Raw genomic sequence first — 22,015 nt, forward strand, 5'->3', positions numbered from 1 at the left:
TGTGTTCAGGCTCCTGTACTTATGCACGGGTTCCAGTTGTGGAGGCTTCAGCAGGTAAGTGAGTAGTCTTACCTGCCGATCCTCTAGCTGTGTATGGGCTTCCCTTTTCCCTGCTGCTAGGCCATTTGAGACTCCTGTTCATCCATGTCTGGGAAGAACAGGTCGTCTCTCCCCTGCTCCTATGTGAGGGATTACCAGGGCGACTCTGGGCCATAGGTATCCTGGTATGAGCCGTCCTACCATCCAGGTCTGTGAGGAGTTAGGGTGAGGATTAGGGATGCAATAGGAGGTGACCTGCTCCCTGATTCTGGTGTCCTGGCCTAGCTGCTTCCCCTTTATCCCTTTACATTATATGGTGGGGAGTTTCCCCCATACCCCACCGTGACAGTATGACCACAAAGGCTCCTTGCTTGGCGCCTTCGGAAGAGGGCCCAGCATGTGTCGCCTGCCATTTTCTGGTGTGCATGCTTATCCTCCGGGGGGAGGGTGAAAGGTGAGATGCTGTTAACAGTTCTCTGTTACAGTGGTTGCAGTAGGTGTAAACCGTCACTTGTGTTTGCGTCTCTCCTCGTCCATTTCTCAGTGTTTCTGTTGCTGGTGTTGTATGCTGGCTGCATTCCTTTGGTGTTCTGGCTGTGTGCTGTTTGGGGAATGCTTGCTGGCAGCGACCTTGTGTGAACTGGGTCTGAGTTGGACGCAGCGTTCAGTGCGATCTCTCTGAGTTGTTTGGTGGCTGGTGCTCTGGTTACTGTGTGTTGCTGGCAGCAGTTCTGGGGAGACTCCCTTGCACTGACGCTGAATCTGCTACTTTTTTTTTTCCCTCCCCCTGTTGTTGATTGGGTGTTCCATTTAGTTTGCCCTTTTTCAGTTGGGGGGCTTTGAGGGATGGGAGTGTCACCACCAGCACACATCAAGCCTTGAGGAACACTGAGCTACAGGCTTCCAGCAGAAGCTAAATAGCTGAAAGTGACCACACCCAATCAGGGGGGTTAACCCTAACAGCACCAGATAGGGGAAGGCTACAACTTAAAGACTTAAAGGGGAAGTACACACACCAGCCACCACATTGCCATAGGCAACAGCATGCGTGGCAATCATGTCACGGCGCACACAGCCAAAGCCAAGAAACTACCACCACATGCCATAACAGCAACACGTTGCCACCGGCAACCGCAACCATGGCACCATCTGTGCACACAGCAAAGGCCGTGACACCTCCCCTTGGCAAAGACTTATATGTAATCTCATCATTCAGTAAGCCATAAGCAGGCAGCCTGTATTCTCAGCAGATATGAATAGGGGCAAGCAGGAGAGGAGTCTGATAATAAGGTCTCTTGCATACAAACTGTTTTTTTTCCCGTTTATGTTCCGTTTTTTGCGTTCTGTATACGGACTGTATACGGAACCATTCATTTTAATGGATCCTTAAAAAAAAACTGAAGGTACTCTGTATGACTTCCATTCACGTATTTCCATGTTTCCGTTCCATTCAAAGATAGAACATGTCCTATTATTGTCCCCATAACGGACAAGGATAGTACTGTTCTATCAGGGGCCAGCTGTTCCGTTCTGCAAAAAATGAAATGCACACGGACGTCATCCCTATTTTTTGCGGATACGTTTTTTGCGGACCGCAAAATACTGAAAAAGACATACGGCTGTGTGCAAGAGGCCTAAGGAATATCTTTCCCTGATAAGATACTGATAATATAAGTTTCTTATAATCGCTTTTACTATTTCTGGAAAAGAAATTAAATGTCATACTTTAAAAATATATTAAGAATGCATCAACCACCTGGGGTTCACTGTCATATATGGTGGTGATGAGTTGAATCAGTATATATAGTTTTGCAAAGGTTTCCATTGGATGGTGAGACTCATTTATTATTTATTTTGAATATTCTACAATGATGTTTACCTTTACCAACTCTACTATGTGTAACTGCTATAGGATCTGTTGCATGAACGCACAACTTGGCACTACCGGTACCTCTATATTGATACTATTATGGAACATCATTATAAGTGGCATTATATCAATAATACAGGGAAGGTTTGCTACATATCACCAGTGGAGAACTTTGCCTCTGTCTGTACACTTGACTAATGTCCAATTTGAGAAGGAGAGGTATAATATTTCACTGCTCAGTCTGCGAAATCAAAAAAGCCAGCAACAACTGTGCATAAAAATATTATTTAGGTTCAAAATCATACTAGCTGTATGATAGAAAATATTATAGGTAAATAATTCCACAAGCAAAGCTTCTCCTATCAGCAAGCCACAAAATGGAAAGAAAAGTACCTAAGCTTCACTGTCAGATATGGTATTGGTTGTTTGATGTTATGAAGCTCTGTTGCTGCTAGCTGTCCAGAGGCTCTTGGTTAAATTGATGGCATCATGATTTCCACTAACCAGTTTGACTTTAGGCTAAGTCTAAGGCCCCATGCACACGGCCGTTGTTCACGGCCGTGTGCGGGCCGTGGAACCGCGGCCTGGATCCCTCCTGAGAGCAGGAGCGCACGGCGTCACTGGTTGCTATGACGCTGTGCGCTCCCTGCTGCCGCCGCAATACAGTAATACACTGGTATGATCTATACCAGTGTACTACTGTACTGTGCCGGCAGCAGGGAGCACACGGCGTCATAGCAACCAGTGACGCCGTGCGCTCCTGCTCTCAGGAGGGATCCAGGCCGCGGTGCCACGGCCCGCACACGGCCGTGAACAACGGCCGTGTGCATGGGGCCTAAGGGCGTTGTCCTGACAGTTCCCTGGTATTCACCTATTAACACCTGTATAGGGATCTGGACTTTACCACAGGGAACCAACCAGACCGCCACCTCCTGAAGAAGTCCTAGTGTAGTTGACAGCTGACCCACGGAGTTCAGAGACAGCGGTGAGAAGCACCAAGGACTGAGGCAAAAGATATAGTCTGAACACCAAAAGATATAGTCCAAAGTCAGGGCAGGCTGAGTATATGCATATTCCAGGGAGCAGTTCCAAGGTCGGGAGAGGCAGTAAGTAGCAGAATTGATAGACAGGCAGGGTATGATGCACGAATAGTCAGACAAGTGATCACACCTTCACTGGTAACTAGAAACTAGAAAACTTTAATACTCAGGGAAGGAGGTGGATCCAAGGTCCCGTTAAATAGGGAGGCTGATCATCACCTTACTCAGCAGCTGGAAATGGCAGCAATAGGAAGGGATTAAGCCTCACAGCGGTGAAATCAAGTTCACTGAGCTCTGGTTCCAATACACACAGGGAGAGGGGAGCGGGCTTGGGACAGCAGAAGTGGCGGGCACAGATCATTGGCATGATGCACTAAACACCAGGAGATTTTATACCTTAATATGTTTGTCAAAAAAACTGCTTGTGGTTGTACCATTTTCAAGACCAAAACACACATAAAACAACACAAATAAAAGGTTATAGGAACACAATGGCCTCTCAGTCTCCAGTATGAAAGCCTGAGGTGTGTATAATGGAGGACAGCCCACACTACAAGGCACAGGAATATCAAAGACCTTACATTTTCTTCATGGAGGAAGAGTCCAAGATCTTTCAACAATTGTTCTCTTGTTATTCCCAACAGGAGAAGCTGGTTAATATTAATAATTGGGTTGCCAAATTTTGGGAAACCAGTTTTTTTAATAAAATGTTTTAATGAAAACTTTTTGCTTGGTGTGGTCAATTTTGTTCAATAGACATACTATTTAAATTTGTAGCAATGTAGTTGGACACATTTTCTTACATTGGATTACTGAATAGCAGCTAAAGGAGCCAATGCTACCCAGAATGTAAATCTGAGCATGCGGCATTCAAATATTGAGCCAAAGGATGTTGGGAAATTTCTGCCCTGAAGCCAAATGGAGCTTTATATTATAATATAAACTGTAACCCACACACAGCAATGTGCTTCTAAATGTACTCAACTTTTTATATAGATTCATTTTATATAGTATGTAAAGTTGAAGATGTTCAAAGGAATGTTTTAATGGCCTTTTAAGCATGTGATAACTGAGAGGATAGTTGCTGTCAAGGGCTTGATAAACTTCAAACCTACTGTAACATTGGCAGATAGCAGAGTGATTTCCAGTATTGTCAGAGCTGTCAGCCTGCTTGATACATCATTTTTCACATTTATGACTAAATTTAAATTATGCTTAAATGCTGTCAGAGGAGAAGGGAAAGTTTGTCCTTTACTCTCTGAGTGATTCATTTATGAAAAGAATGAGGACGCAGTGAATGACAAAAGACTATGACAGAATAGGCAGAATTACAAATAATTTAAAAAATATTATTGTTTCACAAAGTATAGGTAGTGAATTCAGCTTCAGAGTTTAATCGAGATGTATCCATCCTGAGATGCACAGCTGAATACAGATATAGGGTCCCATAGCAAAACTTATATGGCCCCCCTCTGCCTCATTTAGATTCCCAGTACACGTACATCAATCACTCTCAGGCAATGCAGAATGCAAGGCGTAATGCGCCAGATTTCTTATGAATTTACTTTTTTTTTATTAAATTGAAGAAATTTTAATGCAATAAAAAGTCACTCTCATTCTGTCCCATTTTATTCGAATTCTATGTCAGAAAAAGTGAAACATGTGCTTCATAAATATGGTGCTCAATCAGAACTCCATATTTCTCTGTGTATTTACCAGTCAACTAGTATAAATACACTGATAAATCACTGAATTATTTATATTACAAAGCTCACTGCCTTGAGCCACCACTTGGGGGAGCTCAGTGCATAATAATTTATGCAGATACCATTGACTGAATTGAAAGCTGTAATAAACTGTTTGCACTGAGCTTTCCTTATAGGTAAATGTATGAAAATGCTGTGTTTTCACATGAGGGGGAGGAAAACAAGTTCAGTGCCTGGTCCTCCTCCCCCCCCCAGACCCCATAGTAGTTGTATGGTCTGCCTACCTTGAAGTACGCCACTGCTATGATATGTTATCATGTACAAAAAATCTGATTGCTGGAGATCCATGAGATTCGACCCCCATCAATTCCTAAAACTACTGTTCTAAAATATTCAGGCACTGTTGTCACCTAAATCACAAGATATTGTTTGTAAGAAAATTCAAGTAGCCCCAGAATAGCCCAGAGTCCTCCTCCAATTGGGGTGTTATCAAAATTTCCATTAGATAGCCTCAAAACTTACTACCGTACAGACATCAAGGGCTATAAGCAAAGACTTAAATATTGAAATTCTTCTACTGTTTTCTACACCATCCTGTTATGAAACAGAAGTGAGGAAAAATAGAGGACAGCATCCTGGAATACTGTCAGCAAACTCAAAATCTGCTTCAACACTCAGATTAGTAAAATTAAGGCAACCCCTATGTGTTCACCAGAGCTCACTGCAAGTCAGGTTACAAATGACTGCTAGGGACCCATGTTTTGTGTGCAGAGTGGGCGACAGAAAACAGGTGCAAGCTCATAGGCAGTAGTCCTATAAGATGCCATGGTGTAGCGGGAGACAAGCACGAGTTAAAGCCAGGAGAGACAGTAGAAGCCAAAAGACTAGGAGTTTATTAGAAAATGAGCCACAGAGTCAAAGCTAGGAGAATCAGGTCAGTACACAAGAAATCCTTATAGGATTACCAAGCTCACTGAACATGGACCTCAAAACAGCAGCCAAGAAAAGAATCAAAATCACAAGCAAAGGCAACAATCAATTTCAGACTTAAACCCCTTTTCTGAATCAAGAATTAGACCCGGGGCCTGGAACCAGGCTCACAGAAAGGTTGACCAACCAGGGCTTGGATGGTCAGCATAGCAGCCTTCCTAGAACAGCCATGCACTGGATTACGTATCGGTATTTCTGGACAAGATCCTAATCTATCTGCCAATCATCTGCTGTGATTTATCTGAAGGAGAGACCTTCCTTCATTCATCACATCTATAGAACAAAAAGGAAGGTTATAGACTTCTCCCCATCTGGTTAGAAAACCAGTCTCTCTGCATAAATTGTGAATTAGAGCGAGGCTCTGTCTTTGGAACTGAAGGATTATTACTGTATATGACATTGCCTAATTCACATCAGAAGTCATCTGGGTAAAACAGGACAGCGGTAGTATTGAGGAGTTCAAATTCCATGTGGCAGTTCTCTTCAGCATAATATGAATACAGCACAGGTTCTATTGACATAGCATTCAGTAGATTTGCTCAGGTGCCTACTGTATATGCTTTTAAATGCTAGAATTAAATTTCCTCTATTACCATAATTGTTCCTGCTTTTACAGAAAACAGTTACAGGCATATCACTCCTAATAACTTTAATATTTAGAAGATTTGTTGCATAGTTAATATGGTTGAAAAAAGACATACGTCCACCATAGGTGGGATCTGAATTTTCATGTGTCCATCAGTTTTTTGGAGTAATTGCATAGTTCATGTTGCACACCACATTTATTAAGCTGCACACCATATTTATTAAGCACCCTCTAGCACCACTCTTTCCAATGCTGACGATATCTTGCATGGCTTTTAATTTTCGATGCAAAAAAGTATTTAAAAAAACATAGCCGGATGTAGTTCAATGGCATGCTATACTGTGATGGCTGTGCAACAATGTTAGTAAATGTGCCTTGTTGGTGTTGAATAGTTCAGCTATGTCTATAAACTCCTTATGGCATTTAGAACTATTCAGCGAAGTCATAAAACAGCTTATTATTCTAAGAGAAAGAGCAGCACTTTTAGATTTATTCGAAGACCCCCCCCCTCCCCCCCCCCCACTAATTTTGATGGGGTCAGCCAACAATACAATGCATATAGGGCCAGGCAGACCCATGTCCAAAAGCCACTTTAACCCCTTAATGACATGGCCTGAAATGAACGACCAGCAACATTTGCATTCTGTGCATTTCAGCAGCCATAACTTTTTATCTTTTTATTCGCGTGGCTGCCTGAGGCCTTGTTTTATGCAGGGGAAATGTTATAATTTTTTGGGCATTGTTCGGGGTAAGGTGCATATAAATTATGGTGCAATTTCTATAATTTTTTGCCTTGGAAATAGAAAAAAACTATTTTGCTGTTGTTTTTAAATTGTGATCCATATAAGGTGCAAGCCTGGTTCTAGCTTTGTTAGAAAATGATTGTCGTGTACTATATGATGTCTTATTTTCACTTTTTACATCAATCATGGCATAAACCGTTTAATATCTGATTGGTGGAAGTCCTACTCCCATAACCCCTGCTGATCAGCTGTTTTTAGTGCTCACTGGAGCACTACAGATTATTCCTCATGTCTATTGGTCAGATGGCCTAGGTGTCGCTTGGTCCCATTCAAGTAAATGTAGCTGGGCTGCAATTCCCAAGAACTGTCAGTATCCAATAGATGGTGCTGTGATTAATACGCTTACTGCGGCCTCCTCAAACAGCTGATTAGCAGGTGGTACTGGTGTTGGATCTCCACCAATCTGATACTGATGACCTATTTGAAGGTCAACATAAAAAATACAACTGGAAATCCCCTTTAATATCATCCGAAATTATAGCAGGGGTTTGGTAGTGTAATAAAATCGACAGTTTGTTCAGCTCTGATATCACTATGTGATCTATGTGATTACATAGTACATGGTTGTGCTATGCGTACATGTGGCAGAAATTAATTGGCAATAAAGCAGACCTGACCATTTTGAAAATAAAGGTAGACAGGTAGACAAAGAATATGTGACAGTCATCACTCATCCAAGAGACAGCCAGCCAAGCTGTACATTATTGCTGTAGGGAGAATCAAAAGTATTCATCTTGCCAGATATTTGTTTATCCTTAAAGGGCACTTGTAACCACAACATGCAGTGCATTCTGCAGGCAGCATTTCATAGAGCAGGAGGAGCTGTGCAGACTGATCTATAGGTTTGTTGAAAAAGATTCTGCAAACTCTGCTGTTTGTGATCTCAGTTGTACATGTGGGAGGTGTTATCAGTTGACAGCATTCTCTGTGTAAGCGTGTATATAGAGATGGCTGGCCATTGTTATATTTGGCTTATGTAATTTATCTATAGTTGTAATTCATTATGTCATTCATCATGTAACTCCTTTTCTTCTGTGAGCTCACAACCTGTGCAGTCTTTTTCTGTTTGTCAGACATGCTTCACAGAGATGAAGAGAAGATTTTCCTTCGATATCTTTTATTATTTCTCAAGGCATATTCAATAAATTACCTAAAGGCATATCCATTGCATCTCCCTCACTAGACTTCTACATACAACTAGTATCGCTAGGGGAATGTTTATAGTGAGTTCACTATCTTCCATTGATTGTACAAGAGATTGCCACTCACATTCATCAGAGACTTCTCTCACATACACCAATGGTAGAATATCCACCTGGTTTCCCAAAGCGGACTGTCTTCTCACTGAGGTGTTAAGATTACATGGTTCTCATAGAAGTATATGAAGAGGGGAGGGAGACAGAAGGAGTGCAGTTAGAGAGAAGCAGAGACACAGAGAGGTTGCTGCAGCTAATAGAGAGTTTTCTATTTTGTCCCAAGCGTTTTATGTACATCAATAATGTTCACAAATTGTCTAATATTATGTTGAGTGAGTGGAGGAGTGAGTCTTAACTAGTCTTCACCCACCAGCTCAGGTCCATTAGAGATAGAGCTTACAGAGGGAAACAAACAAAAAACCTGCATAGTATAAGTCATATAAAGACTAGATATAGTGTTAATTCTTACAGAAACACCCTCAGACAGTACACATTAAAGTTTGCATCTCTCTTTTCATTAGATTTTCTATCAAGTTAGGCAATCTTTTCGTGCTGGCATTTGCTTCCTGCATTGTGTGTACTCTTAAATCTCTTACTATAATAAAATGCCACGGAAACTTGTTATGGAAATATGGTGTATAAAGACATAAAAAGGAAGGTATTTACAGGGCAATATGTGCCACACAGCTCAGTGTGTCGCTTTTAGACAATTTATCCATCCAGTTATACACTTAATCAACTTGTTAGAAGCAATCTTGAGCAAACAGCTTGACAATCCATCAAAACACAGATTTATTTCCCTTTTTATGGAATATACGTTTTGATAAGTATCAATGCTGCTCTAAAATCAGTTTCAAGTTGTTCTTAGAAATGGCTCATGACAATTCCTTTAGGGCACCAGATCACTGATTAGACTGGAATGCGTTTTCTGCAGATTTACTTACAGGTTCTTATCTTGACAAGATGTGTTGGTGCTGCTGAGACATAACACACCAGGACCCTTTCATTTCACTGTATGTGGAAAGTCAAATGTAATCCTGCATAGGTAGCCAACACTTAGACAGGGGACAAAAGTCAGTAATAATAAAGTTCTTCATTAGGGTGAATCAGAAGATAATGTCTGCAGTAGTGTTATTCAGAAAATGGAAGCTCTTAAAGGGTTTCTACCACCAGAAATACTGTTATGTAGCTGATTGACATTAGCGATGCGCTAATGTCAGCACTACATAACAGTATGTTTCTAACAGTAGTTCCTGCAGCCGTTTTTGTTAAAAACATACTTTTATAGATATGCTAATGAGCCTCTAGGTACTATGTGGGCGTCATTAGCACCTAGAGGGCTCCGTCCACTAACCATTTCAGCCGCCCATCGCGTCCCTCCAGCCCGCCACGCTCCTGTTGATTGACGTGAAACTTCTCAGTATCGAGTACCAATTCCCGCGCCTGCGGGAATATATTGCATGCATGCAAACATGTACACTAGAGGTCACACTATTTGTAGAAGAACCAGAGACATTAGCATACTTGCTTTACAACTGCTGCAATATTTCACAGCACTTAAACCTCTCATCTGATGCTTTCCTTTGGGTCTGTTTTGTCTTATATCCACCTTCAAGGTTTTATGGCCAGACCACCCTCCCACGATCAGGAAAACTGCAGCACTCTTCTTTCAATCACTTAGTAATTCTGTTTATTGAACATAATTTTTTGACATTTTGGCTATATTTAAGTCTTTATAACGCAACCAAATATGTGCTACAGCAGTCTCCATATATTTAAGCCATGATGTTTATCAAACAGCCATATATGTGGTACAGTAGTCTCTATGTACGTCATCCATGATTTTTATCAAGCAACCATATATGTGGTACAGCAGTGTGTATATACATCATCCCTGGTTTATGTTATTATCAATTACTAATGCAAATGTGCTAATCATCCCCCTTCCTATTCCAAACAAGTATACATTAAAGTGTAAGGCTTTAAGCAAGTGATGAAGTAAATACTGCAATACTTACAAAGACTGCAGGAATTGAAAAAACCTCTCTAAGTGTGGAAACTCCCTTAGAAACACAAAACCCAACAAGGCACAGACAGAAATATGTGGTTTACAGAGAAGGTGGTCACAGCTTTATTGAAATATGAAAACCTTGTCTTATTAAATATAACATCATCAGCATTTTTGGAGATCACCTCACTTGACCCTCCACCACCGCTGTGATGGGCTGGGGATGGCGGATAACCACCCCTCCATGAGATTGAGCATGTCTAGACACCCGCATATAAAAGAGGCAGCTGCCCCTCTCGATGACTTCATAGTTACATGTGCCACAAGACAAGAGAAATTACCTCAGATCATATTACTACCAGTTCAGGAAAGAAAGCAACAAAGTAGTCAAAGGTTGTCGCTGATTGCATGTTTTACTACAACCCTAAGCACTTGTGATAGCCTGCAGATTGCATCCACCTCTGGGAGGACTTGCAGCCATTCTTAACCATGCACCCATCTCCAGGATATATCAACATGTGTGAAACAGGGCTCCAGACCATTTGGGTGGCAAGATGTCCTTTGTACCACACAATAAATATAAGAATGGCCTATCAGCTATACTGCTGGTCTTCTATAACTTGGAAGAGATAAGGATATCAGAATGTCAGTAAATTAGGGCGCATGTAACAATGAAAATAGTCAGACCCCCAACAACCAATTTGCTTAACATGATCGTCTAAAAGGACCACCGTGTCCACCATTATCAAAGCACCTGTACAGAAGGAGTGCATATCAAATTCTGATGGAGACAAACCCGTATATTCAATGCATTGTTTAAAAACTGATAAGAACTGATATCTAGTCAAAGGCGACCCATCTTCATGGACTAAGAAACAAACACCAGGAGATCTGGTAGATGCATAGGCTGACTGAGCAATACTGGACAAAGAAAACACAGTCAACCTTTAATCCCATTAGCCATTCACCCAAGCCATAAACATCTGTCTTTGATCACCTAATCCGTACTTTAACCAAACCGTTGAACAAACATACATAGTCTGTGAAAAAGTGACAGTTATTAATTTTAGACTCTCTGTGGACAGTACAAAATACTTTGTGTACCTTATGAAATATAAAAAATGGTGCAGAATTTAAACAAAGCCTATATTAGTAAGTGTCATATAATCATCTTATATAGACATTGGTCAACAATAACCAGAAAGTGACCAACCCCTTTAACTTTACTGCAAAAGATACTCCAGCCAAACATTTTTGCCTTACAGCTGCTGAATAACCACCGTCCTGTAAACTAGACAAGTAAGAGAAGTTAAGATCTCTACAGTAACCAACATTCAGAACCACAGATTCATCTGCTCCAGAAAGCCATTTCAGACCATGCCTTACCATTGCTGGTCCACATTGAGAAAGTCACCTCATTACGCAGCAAAGGCATTAGATGATCATGAGTGAGTGCAAAGTTTGTTTGTTGATAGCTAGAATTATGGTCAGGGCTAGGACAACGTCGGCGCACGCAGAGACACCTGCCCTGAACATAGTGGCTGAATTGTGACGGGAGCCACGGCGCGGGTACACCAGTGAAAAAAGGGGGCATACCTGAAGGGAGTTTAGAGAAAAAGGGCGGGAGGGAGGGGCGTGAGGCTCGGGCGCCTGGCTGAGCGGCAGGTAGGGGGATAAATAGCCAGACGCCCCTCCCACAAATGCAGGCTGTTAACAGCCTTATTATTTATGGTCAGGGCTAGGACAACGTCGGCGCACGCAGAGACACCTGCCCTGAACATAGTGGCTGAATTGTGCCGGGAGCCACGGCGCGGGTACACCAGTGAAAAAAGGGGGCAAAAACATCAGTTAGGTACAACACAACACTTTTTGCAAACTACAAAGCCAGTGAACGAAAGGCGCGAGATATTTCTACTCGAGGATTGGGTATATACCTAGTGAAGCAGGAGGGCCGCCACCGCCCCATGGACCGGATGACATGAGCTGGCACCTGATGCCGAGAAGCAGCGGAGTCTGCCCCTAGCGACATGAGTGGCCCGAATTTACCCTGGGGTCATAGCCTAGACCCTGGGCGAGGGCACGGATGAAAGATATAAACTGAGGGTGCTGAGAAGCTTGCCTGCGTGTGGCAGGAGCGGGCTATCTGGTGATGAACCTTGGATGAGGCCTAGCAGTTGATGCAGCACCTGAACTGGGCACCAGTCGTTCAGCATTGGATAGAATTTACCTCAGAAGGGGGTCCCGTCTGAATGATTTTGGTGGAAGGTAGCAGGGGAGTGTAATGGCCCTGGCCCCATAACTGATGCTGCTTCAGAGGATGGTTATGGCGATTTGAACCCGCCAGAACCTCACCGGGCCGGAGGAATCCATAAAAGGTGAGATACATGGCCGCTTTCAAAATCAGGTTAGTGAAGGGCCCAAAAAGGATTACCATCCAATGACGAAAAAGATCCCTGAACAATTTACCGGACACAGGTTGCCTATGGCTCACGGACCCCTTCCCCTCCCTTTGAATACCCCGAAGGGTGGCTTTAGAAAACGAAGACAGAACCTGGGCGATCCAGGAACGCTGACCACCTGGGCGATCCAGGAACGCTGACAACCTGAGCAATCCGGGAACGCTGACAACCTGAGCGATCCGGGAACGCTGACAACCTGAACGATCCGGGAACGCTGACAACCCGAGCGATCCGGGAACGCTGACAACCCGAGCGATCCGGGAACGCTGACAACCCGGGCGAAGCGGGAACGCTGACCACCTGGGCGATCCGGGAACGCTGACCACCTGGGCGATCCAGGGACGCTGACCACCTGGGCGATCCAGGGACGCTGACCACCTGGGCGATCCAGGGACGCTGACCACCTGGGCGATCCAGGGACGCTGACCACTTGGGCGATCCAGGGACGCTGACCACCTGGGTGATCCAGGAACGCTGACAACCTGAGCGATCCGGGAACGCTGACAACCTGGGCGATCCAGGGACACTGACAACCTGGGCGATCCAGGGACACTGACAACCTGGGCGATCCAGAGACACTGACAACCTGGGCGATCCAGGGACACTGACAACCTGGGCGATCCAGGGACACTGACAACCTGGGCGATCCAGGGACACTGACAACCTGGGCGATCCAGGGACACTGACAACCTGGGCGATCCAGGGACACTGACAACCTGGGCGATCCAGGGACACTGACAACCCGGGCGAACCAGAGACAAGTGATGGAGACGGAAGCAACGTGAAATAAGATTACTAAATTGAACAGTAAAGTAACACCAACTTCACGGCGCCAACTCTGGCAATGTGATGCTGATGCAGAGATGAAGGCGGAGTGTTGTTTTTTTTTTTTTTCTTCGGAAAAACATAGCTCATTTCTTTCCCAGGAACATTACAACTTGGCCGATCCAGGAGGCACGGGACCCCGGATGATCCGACAGAACACAGAAACCGCTGGTGAAGCCATAAAGTGAAATCTCCAACTACACATAAACCGCACATTCTGGTATTGTGATGCAAATGGCAGGGCTAGGCAGGCTTTCATCCTCTTTTTTTTTTTTTTTTTTTTGACCGGTGTCTTAACGCAAGGAACAGCGCCCCCCTAAAAACAGGAGCACTACCTGCATCACAGGACCAGAACTTGCCAATACCCCCTGTGCAGCAAAACCTTGGAGTGAATAATGAGATAACCGGTAAGTTCCTGAATGGTGCAAGTGAAGCGCGACTGCCAACCTAAATAAGACTCAATTATGATTCCCCAATCGTGTCGGCGTGTGACCGGCAGAACAGTTCAAACCAGATGCCGCTTCCCCTGACATGCGTGCGGATCATGCTGGGGAAGAGCAGCCCCTAACTCGAACCACCAGGGGCCAGAGGCCAGGCGTGAGGCACAGCTAGAGCGGAGCCAGCTGTGCCCCTGATACCTGATAGCCTGGCGAGCGGCAGTCTGGACGTCGGCGGTGCGTGCGCACGGGATAGTGCGTGCGCACGGGATACCGGAAGCAAGGACTCGGGTCGGAAGTAGAAGTATACTGCAGGTATGCGTGAGGCTCGGGCGCCTGGCTGAGCGGCAGGTAGGGGGATAAATAGCCAGATTTAGTACCGTCCTTCTCTGACAAAAACTTAACTCTCTTGTTTCTCATGTTAGGACCCATCAACCACAGTGACTATGGGGAAAGTTTTCAATAAAATGATATCCTTATTTAGACCTTTTTGAACACAATTACTTGGTCGCACTATAACCGTGAGTACAAGGTATACACAAAATGCTGCAAATCCTCGTTATTTAGTTCACTTTACGGAACACAATATATCCCATCATAGGAAACCAGAAATGAGTGCCACATAAGCCAATCATCATTCAAAGCTTCTGGTAACTGAAAAAAATAGTGAGGCTTTGTGACCCTCAATATTGACATCGCTATCCGGTGGGAAAAAACACAGCCCATAGGAAAAAGTCTACATGTAGTCTAACTGACCTAAAAATGATTGTAATTCTAACCAATTTACTATGTCAGCTCGTAGGCAAGTTAATTTATCCGTGGGAAGACTGAGCAACATTCTTTCCATATCTATCTTGATACCTAAAAAAGGAAAGGTTACACATCGGACCTTCAGTTTTATCCTCGGCCAAACGTACATCAAACAACATAATTAAGTACTGAAAAGAAGAAAATTCTCTAGTGCATGCATACCTTGGAACCATCTGGGCCAATAAACAAAGAGTCATCCAAATAATGCGCAGCAAATATTTTATCCATTTCTATCTGAAAAACCCACTCCCAAAAATTGCTGAAGAGTTCAAAATAACGACAGGAAATTGAGCAACCCATTGGGAGGATATATCCATATACAGGGCCGGTTTTAGCCAAAATGTGGCCCTGGGCAAAATCAAAAGGGGGGCCCACATCTTGTAATAACGCACTAAAAACACAGTCCGACGTCTGACACCCCCGCCGATCAGCTGTTTGAGGAGATGGCACGTGCTGTTCACTGCTGCTGTCTCATAGACATACAGCAGCGGAGCAGGAAAAAAGAAGGGATATGGCGCACGCTGTCTCCTCAAACAGCTGATCATCAGGAGTGTCGGGTGTCAGATCCCCACCAATCTAATATTGATTACCTATCCTAAGGATAGGTCATTAATATGAAAAAACCCAGAGAACCTCTTGAAGCTACACCCCAATACCGTGCCTGGGACATGTTTTTCTTGTGTTCTGGCAGCAGGCACAGTTTCACGGCGCCCAGGACCACGGCCTCTGCGTGCACCATCAGCATCACAGCCACTGCCCCGTCCCTTGCGGCTCGCCTTCTTCATATTAAATGTTATATATGCTGGAAAGTCTGTCACACATACAGTAGCGTAGGATTTGGAAGTATATGTGCAAACAAATTTTAAAAGTATTTGGGATGTGGAAACGTCACATAGGAGATATCCTGCAGATAATGTCAATGCTGCCACCAGCGGCTAATAAAGAATTGCAGGGAATGTCACAGGTATTTGGGATGAGGAAACGTTATACAGGAGAGATACCACCGGTAATGTCACTATCTGCAGCGTCTACGGAAAAAGTACACTGTGTGTCACAGATACATTTTTTAAGCGCACACTTTACACTGCAGATGTGGCACTGGTAATGTCACTGCCAGAAGCGGACACCGTCTATTGAAAAAGTACACTGTATGTCACATATAAACTTTTTCAGCGCACACGTTACACTGCAGATGTGACGCTGGTAATGTCCATGTCCGCAGCAGACACCGCCTACGGAAAACGTACACTGTATGTCACAGATACATTTTTTCAGGGCCCACGTTACTCTGCAGATGTGGCACTGGTAATGTCACTGTCAGAAGCGGACACCGTCTATTGAAAAAGTACACTGTATGTCACAGATATTTTTTGGATGCGCACACTTTACACTGGAGATGTTGCGCAGCTAATGTCACTGTCCGCAGAGGACACCGTCTACGGAAAAAGTACTCTGGATATCCCAGATATTTTTTGGATGCGCACACTTTACACTGGAGATGTGGCACAGCTATTGTCGCGGCCTAACTATTGCACGCTATTTAGCGCAGAATTAGCTAAAAATAGATATTGCTGCCATGCAAAACAGTCCTTAAAATGATTTTTGGGTCTGTAAAGTTTAAGCTATTTAGCGCAGTTTGCTCTAAAAATTAATATTACTGCTGCCACACACAACAATAGTCCTTAAAAAGACTTCTGGGTCTCTGAAAAGTTTTTCTAATACATATATTCGGATATCACTCCCTACACTGTCTGTCCCTTTCTCAGCACTGTACCACTATGTAGCACCCGATGACGAGTTCTGGCATGCCAATCACTGTAATGCTAGTAACCAACATGGCTATGCATTACAGTGAGGGCAGTACTTACATGCACGTTTATTGGCTGCCATGTGTCGAGCATTGAGATGCTCGAGCCAAACTGGTGTTCGCCCGAGCATGCTTGATCAACACTAGCTATCATGGCATTCCCACTTGATGCAAACACACAACTCCATTATATAGATTTTCTGGTTGAGATAATCATTTTAGAGGACCCTATTATGGTATCCTTTTCAATAGAGATCATGCAGTTGAATACTTTACCCCATTCTCCAGGGTTGCAGATCTCCTGCAGCGTGTTGTTGAAGGACCTCCAAGTCAATTGAGCCCATATAGGACTGCCATTCACATGAAACATAGTTGTCTGCACACATATATCAGTGTATCCACACAAGTCAATTCTGTTGTGCATTTTACTGTTCCTCCTTATGCCAAGGCTTAAAGATATATGCAAGTGATTAATCACCAATATTTAGAATATGAAGAGACTCTGCATGTATTTGTAGTGTAACAGATTTTCTGCAAACATTTCAAGTGATTCATCTGTTTAAGTGTACGAATGACTCCAATACTGGCTGATATGACGTCTGAGGGCAATCACCCCCAGACTACTATAAATATCATGTGTATTAATACATTCCCCAAGACAAGGACACGAACATTCAATACCAGTCATGCACTGTCTCCTTAGGCCTGCATTGAGCATAACACAATTACAGTTTTGATTAGATTTGTCTTTTAAAAGGGTTGTCTGCATTGGACAATTTCTACTTTCTTAGAAGGGTCTCAACAATAAACAGATTACAAAGAGTCTTCTTGCAAAAAATTCTTAGGGATCAGCTGTAATCTATGGGGAAACCTGGCAGCTCGTGCTTAGTTTTCCTGCAGTGACACCACATGGAAAAATAAGCATTACACAGTGTCAATCCAGCCTAATCAATGTGTTGTGTATGTAATGCAGAACAGGATAGGTTCTCCAAAGTGACAGACTCTTTTTGTGACCACACCCTATTCTCACAATGATCATACAGTTACACAATACTGGCCAGAATAATGCTAGTATAACAGACAGTGGATATATGGACCCATTGTACCAACTAACCAGTTTGACTTGGCAAGTCCTACGTGTGTTATCTTGGTGCTCTCCTGTTTTTCACCCTTTAACCGCTATAAAGGGATATGGTCTTCACTGCAGAGGACCCAACAGGCCACTACCTTTATGAATAGTTCAAGTGTAGTTGGAAGCTGACCCATTTGATACTTGTAGTCAGGAAACAGGCCAAGGTCAGGCCAAGCAAAGTTAGTTTGTATCCATTAAACAAATCTGAGGTCATGACAGGCACACTTTGATCGTTTACATAAAACAAGTACGAGGTCAGGGCAGGATCAGTTGGTAAATAGGGAGAGTTTGTACATGGGCAGACAGGCAGAAAAACCACCCTTTTTTTTATTACTTTCTTTTTCATTTATATAAACCATCGTTCAATAAAAAAAAAACATTCAGGTCTCCTGCTTATTCATGGTTACAATAAATTATTCCAGAGTCTCTAATTTAGCAAAAAGGAAAACAGTACATCATAAATAAGCAGTATTTAGCCATTACTTAACAGTCTCTTTCCCCTTCAACTCTACCCACCCCACCCAACCTCATTGGGGGCCACACACCACTGACAGGTCTAAAGGTCCTTCTAACAACCAGGGTCATCAACATACTTTTGGCTTTCGGTTCTCTTGGATAACGAAGCTCTCATAGTTCTTCACTTTTGATACAAGTTGGCACCTTTCTCCTACTTCCGGCGGGCTACTTGAGCCCCAATTTCTGGCAATTATGACCCTGGAAAGCATCAAAGCTTTCATCCAGAATATATTTTCACGTCCTAGTCTATCAAAAAGGGGAATACCTAGGACAGAAATTAAGATATCTCTATCATAGTTAGAAGAAGAGCACCCATTCAACTCGGAAAATATATTTTTCCAAAAGGACTGAATTGCAGGGCATGACCAGATGTGATGGACAAAATCCACTTGTTGACTATTACATCTCTGGCATCTATCTACAATGTTATTATAAAACCTAGAAAGTGAAGACGGAGTATAGTATAACCGATGTAGGATTCTAAACTGGATTAGTCTATGATTCGCGGAGATAGATATTTTCCTAATATTTTTGTATATAGACGCCCAATTAAGTGTTTTATTATTATTTATTATTTATTTCACTTTTGAACTTATTAGTCCTACCTTTTTCTATTCTCAATTTACTATAAATCTGTGAGATAGACACCCTATTCTGATTATAGCACCAATAGCACCAATCCATAAAATCATATAATTTAACTAAAAAGCTAGCTTTGTCTCTAGTGCTATCAAAAGCGTGTTTAATCTGATAATATTTATATTTTAACAAAAAACTAACCTCAGTGCCACCAAATATATCCTCTATACTCCTAATATTTCCCCCATATACTAGATGTGAAATTCTAGTAAATCCATACTTTTCCAAAAACATAACGTCATTCATTTTAATCAATTCATTTTGATTAAAATTATACCATAAAGGCATGTATTTAAGTGTAGCAGTGATCCCAAAATTGATTTAAGTGTATTCCAAAATAATTGCATTGAGTGACTTATTATACATTTTTACCTTCCTTCACCCAGATAACAGGTTTCTAATATACTAAATACATCACGCTGACTTCCCCTATAATCTCTGATCAGCTGTGGGAATATATTGTCTAATCCATTTAAGTACCATTGGATCTGGGCCACCAAATAGTAGCCCCGAAGAAAGGGTAGAGATAGTCCCCCGTTCTCCACAGCTAGCCAGAGATATTGCTGCTTTATACGAACTCTCTTTCTGCCCCAAATTAATTCATTAAGCAATTTCTCCAGTGTTTTAAAAAATGAGTCCTTAATCCAACAATATAAAATCAATATAAAATCTGTGGGAGTAATGCCATTTTATTAAGGCAATCCTATCTGCCTGGCCCAACGTAAATTTTTCCCACACTCGGATTTTATTTTTAACTCTATCTATCAGTGAGTTGATGTTCAATTTGGTGTAATCCACCAACGAGGGACCTATGCTGACACCCAGATAATCCAATGAATTAACCTCAGAAACTTTAGTTGGGGGCAACTAGTTTAAAAGAAGTATAGTCGATTTCAACCAGTTCACTTCATAGCCTGAAAGTATGCCAAATTCGTTAATGATTGTCATAACATGGGGAAGGGCATGATATTCGTCTTTTAAATACATAAGGACATCATCTGCATAAAGACTAATTTTGTCTTGCAGATCCTGCCCTCCAAACCCTCGTATCTGGTCATCTTGTCTAACTCTGCATGCAAGAGGTTTTAAAAAGATAGCAAACAAATGAGGGGATAAGGGGCAACCCTGTCTAGTGCCCCGCTGAAGATCAAATGTGTCCATCCATGTACCATTTAAGTTTATCAGCGCCTTGGGGTGATTATATAATAACTTAATCCATTGAATAAAAATGGGACCAAAATTCATTTTATCCATTACCTCCCATAGGAAGTTCCCCTCCACCCTGTCAAAGGCCTTAGTAGCGTCTAATAACAGGAGGGAGCTGTGCTCCCCTTCTCCCAAATGAATATTCATCATCACCCTTCGAATATTGGCCTGGGCTGAATGCTTCGGGATGAATCCTGTTTGGTCGGGATGGATTAGCTTTGTAATTACCCGCTTGAGCCTGTCAGCTAATACTTTTGCACATATTTTGTAATCTGTATTAAGTAGGGAAATGGGTCTATAAGATTCCATTTCCATTTCATCCTTTCCCTTTTTCAGGACCAAGATGATGATGGCCTCTAACATTGAGGAGGGTAAACAGTCCTCACTCCAAGAAACATTTAGCAAATATAATAAATGAGGCAGTAGAACCCCACTGTATCGCTAATACAATTCAAAAGGGAGACCATCAGCACCTGGTGCAGAATTAACTTTAATTGACCTGACCACTTCTTATGATTCGCGCAGTAAAATGGGGGTCTCTAGCGCATTTCTATCCCTCTCTGATAGAGCAGGTAAAGCAATTTTATCCAGAAAAGATTTAAAATCAATGTTTAGCCCAGCAAACTCTTATATATACAGGGAGGAAAAATAACTCCGAAAATCTTGTTTAATATCTTCGATATCAGCGCATATCCCTCCATTACTTAATCTAATACCTTTAATAATAGTACGTTTCTGTTGACTTTGAATAAGTGCGGCTAACAATAGCCCTGGTTTGCCTGCCTCACAAAACTGTCTCTGACCAGAAAAAAAGATTTTATGTAGACTTTTCTCCAGGAGATGCCGATTGAATTCCTCCCTCGCTTTTAATAATTTCTGTTGAGTATCTATACTTTTATCAATAATGACTACTGTTTGAAGGGTATTTATCCGACGCTCAAGTACGGTCTCTTTTTTTGCATAAGTGGATTTAGCTGTTTTAATTCTAGAAAAAAAGATACCACAAACAAAGGCCTTTAAAGCGTCACAGATATATTGGACCTGTGTAGAACCAAAATTCATTAACCAAAAATTCTTCTATCTCATCACTTATTTTTCCCTGGTCCTTAATTATATTAAACCAATATGGATTAAGTCTAAAGTTCTGAGACCGAAAAGGTTTTTTATGTATTTTTATTAATAGGGGGATTGGAGAATGGTCTGAGACCGAGTAGGCTTCATATTTCATATGCAAAATCCTATCAAAATTTGAGACTATAACAGGAAAATGCATTTAGATCTTCATATAAATGGCACCAGATATCAATTAGGGCCACTTCTTGGCACACATTGAATAAGGCTACTTTCACACTAGCGTTCGATCGGATCCTTTCTGAACGGATCCGATCATATTAATGCAGGCGGAGGCTTCGTTCAGTACGGATCCGTCTGCATTAATAACTTAGAAAAAATTCTAAGTGTGAAAGTAGCCTGAGCGGATCCGTTCAGACTTTCAATGTAAAGTCAATGGGGGACGGATCCGCTTGAAGATTGAGCCATATGGTGACATCTTCAAGCAGATCCGTTCCCATTGACTTACATTGTAAGTCTGAACGGATCCGCTCGCCTCCGCATGGCCAGGCGGACAGCTGAACGCTGCAAGCAGACTGATGCAGTCTGAGCGGATCCGCATCCATTCAGACTGCATCAGGGCTGGACGGAGGCGTTCGGGTCCGCTCGTGAGCTCCTTCAAACAGAGCTCACGAACGGACCTATGAACGCTAGTGTGAAAGTAGCCTTATAACGTCGCTCCACTTGTTCTAGTACTGTTTCCTAAGACAGAAGAGATCCTGTCCAACCCACTAGTCATTACATTATTAAAGTCCCCCAGTAGTATAATCGTGCAATCATCTCTTTGACTAATAAACTCAAAGAGATGAGAGAAAGTAATTCATGAAAAGGGAGGG

The sequence above is a fragment of the Bufo gargarizans genome, chromosome 1 (genome assembly GCF_014858855.1).
Source record: "Bufo gargarizans isolate SCDJY-AF-19 chromosome 1, ASM1485885v1, whole genome shotgun sequence".
In the NCBI taxonomy this organism is placed as follows: Eukaryota; Metazoa; Chordata; class Amphibia; order Anura; family Bufonidae; genus Bufo; species Bufo gargarizans.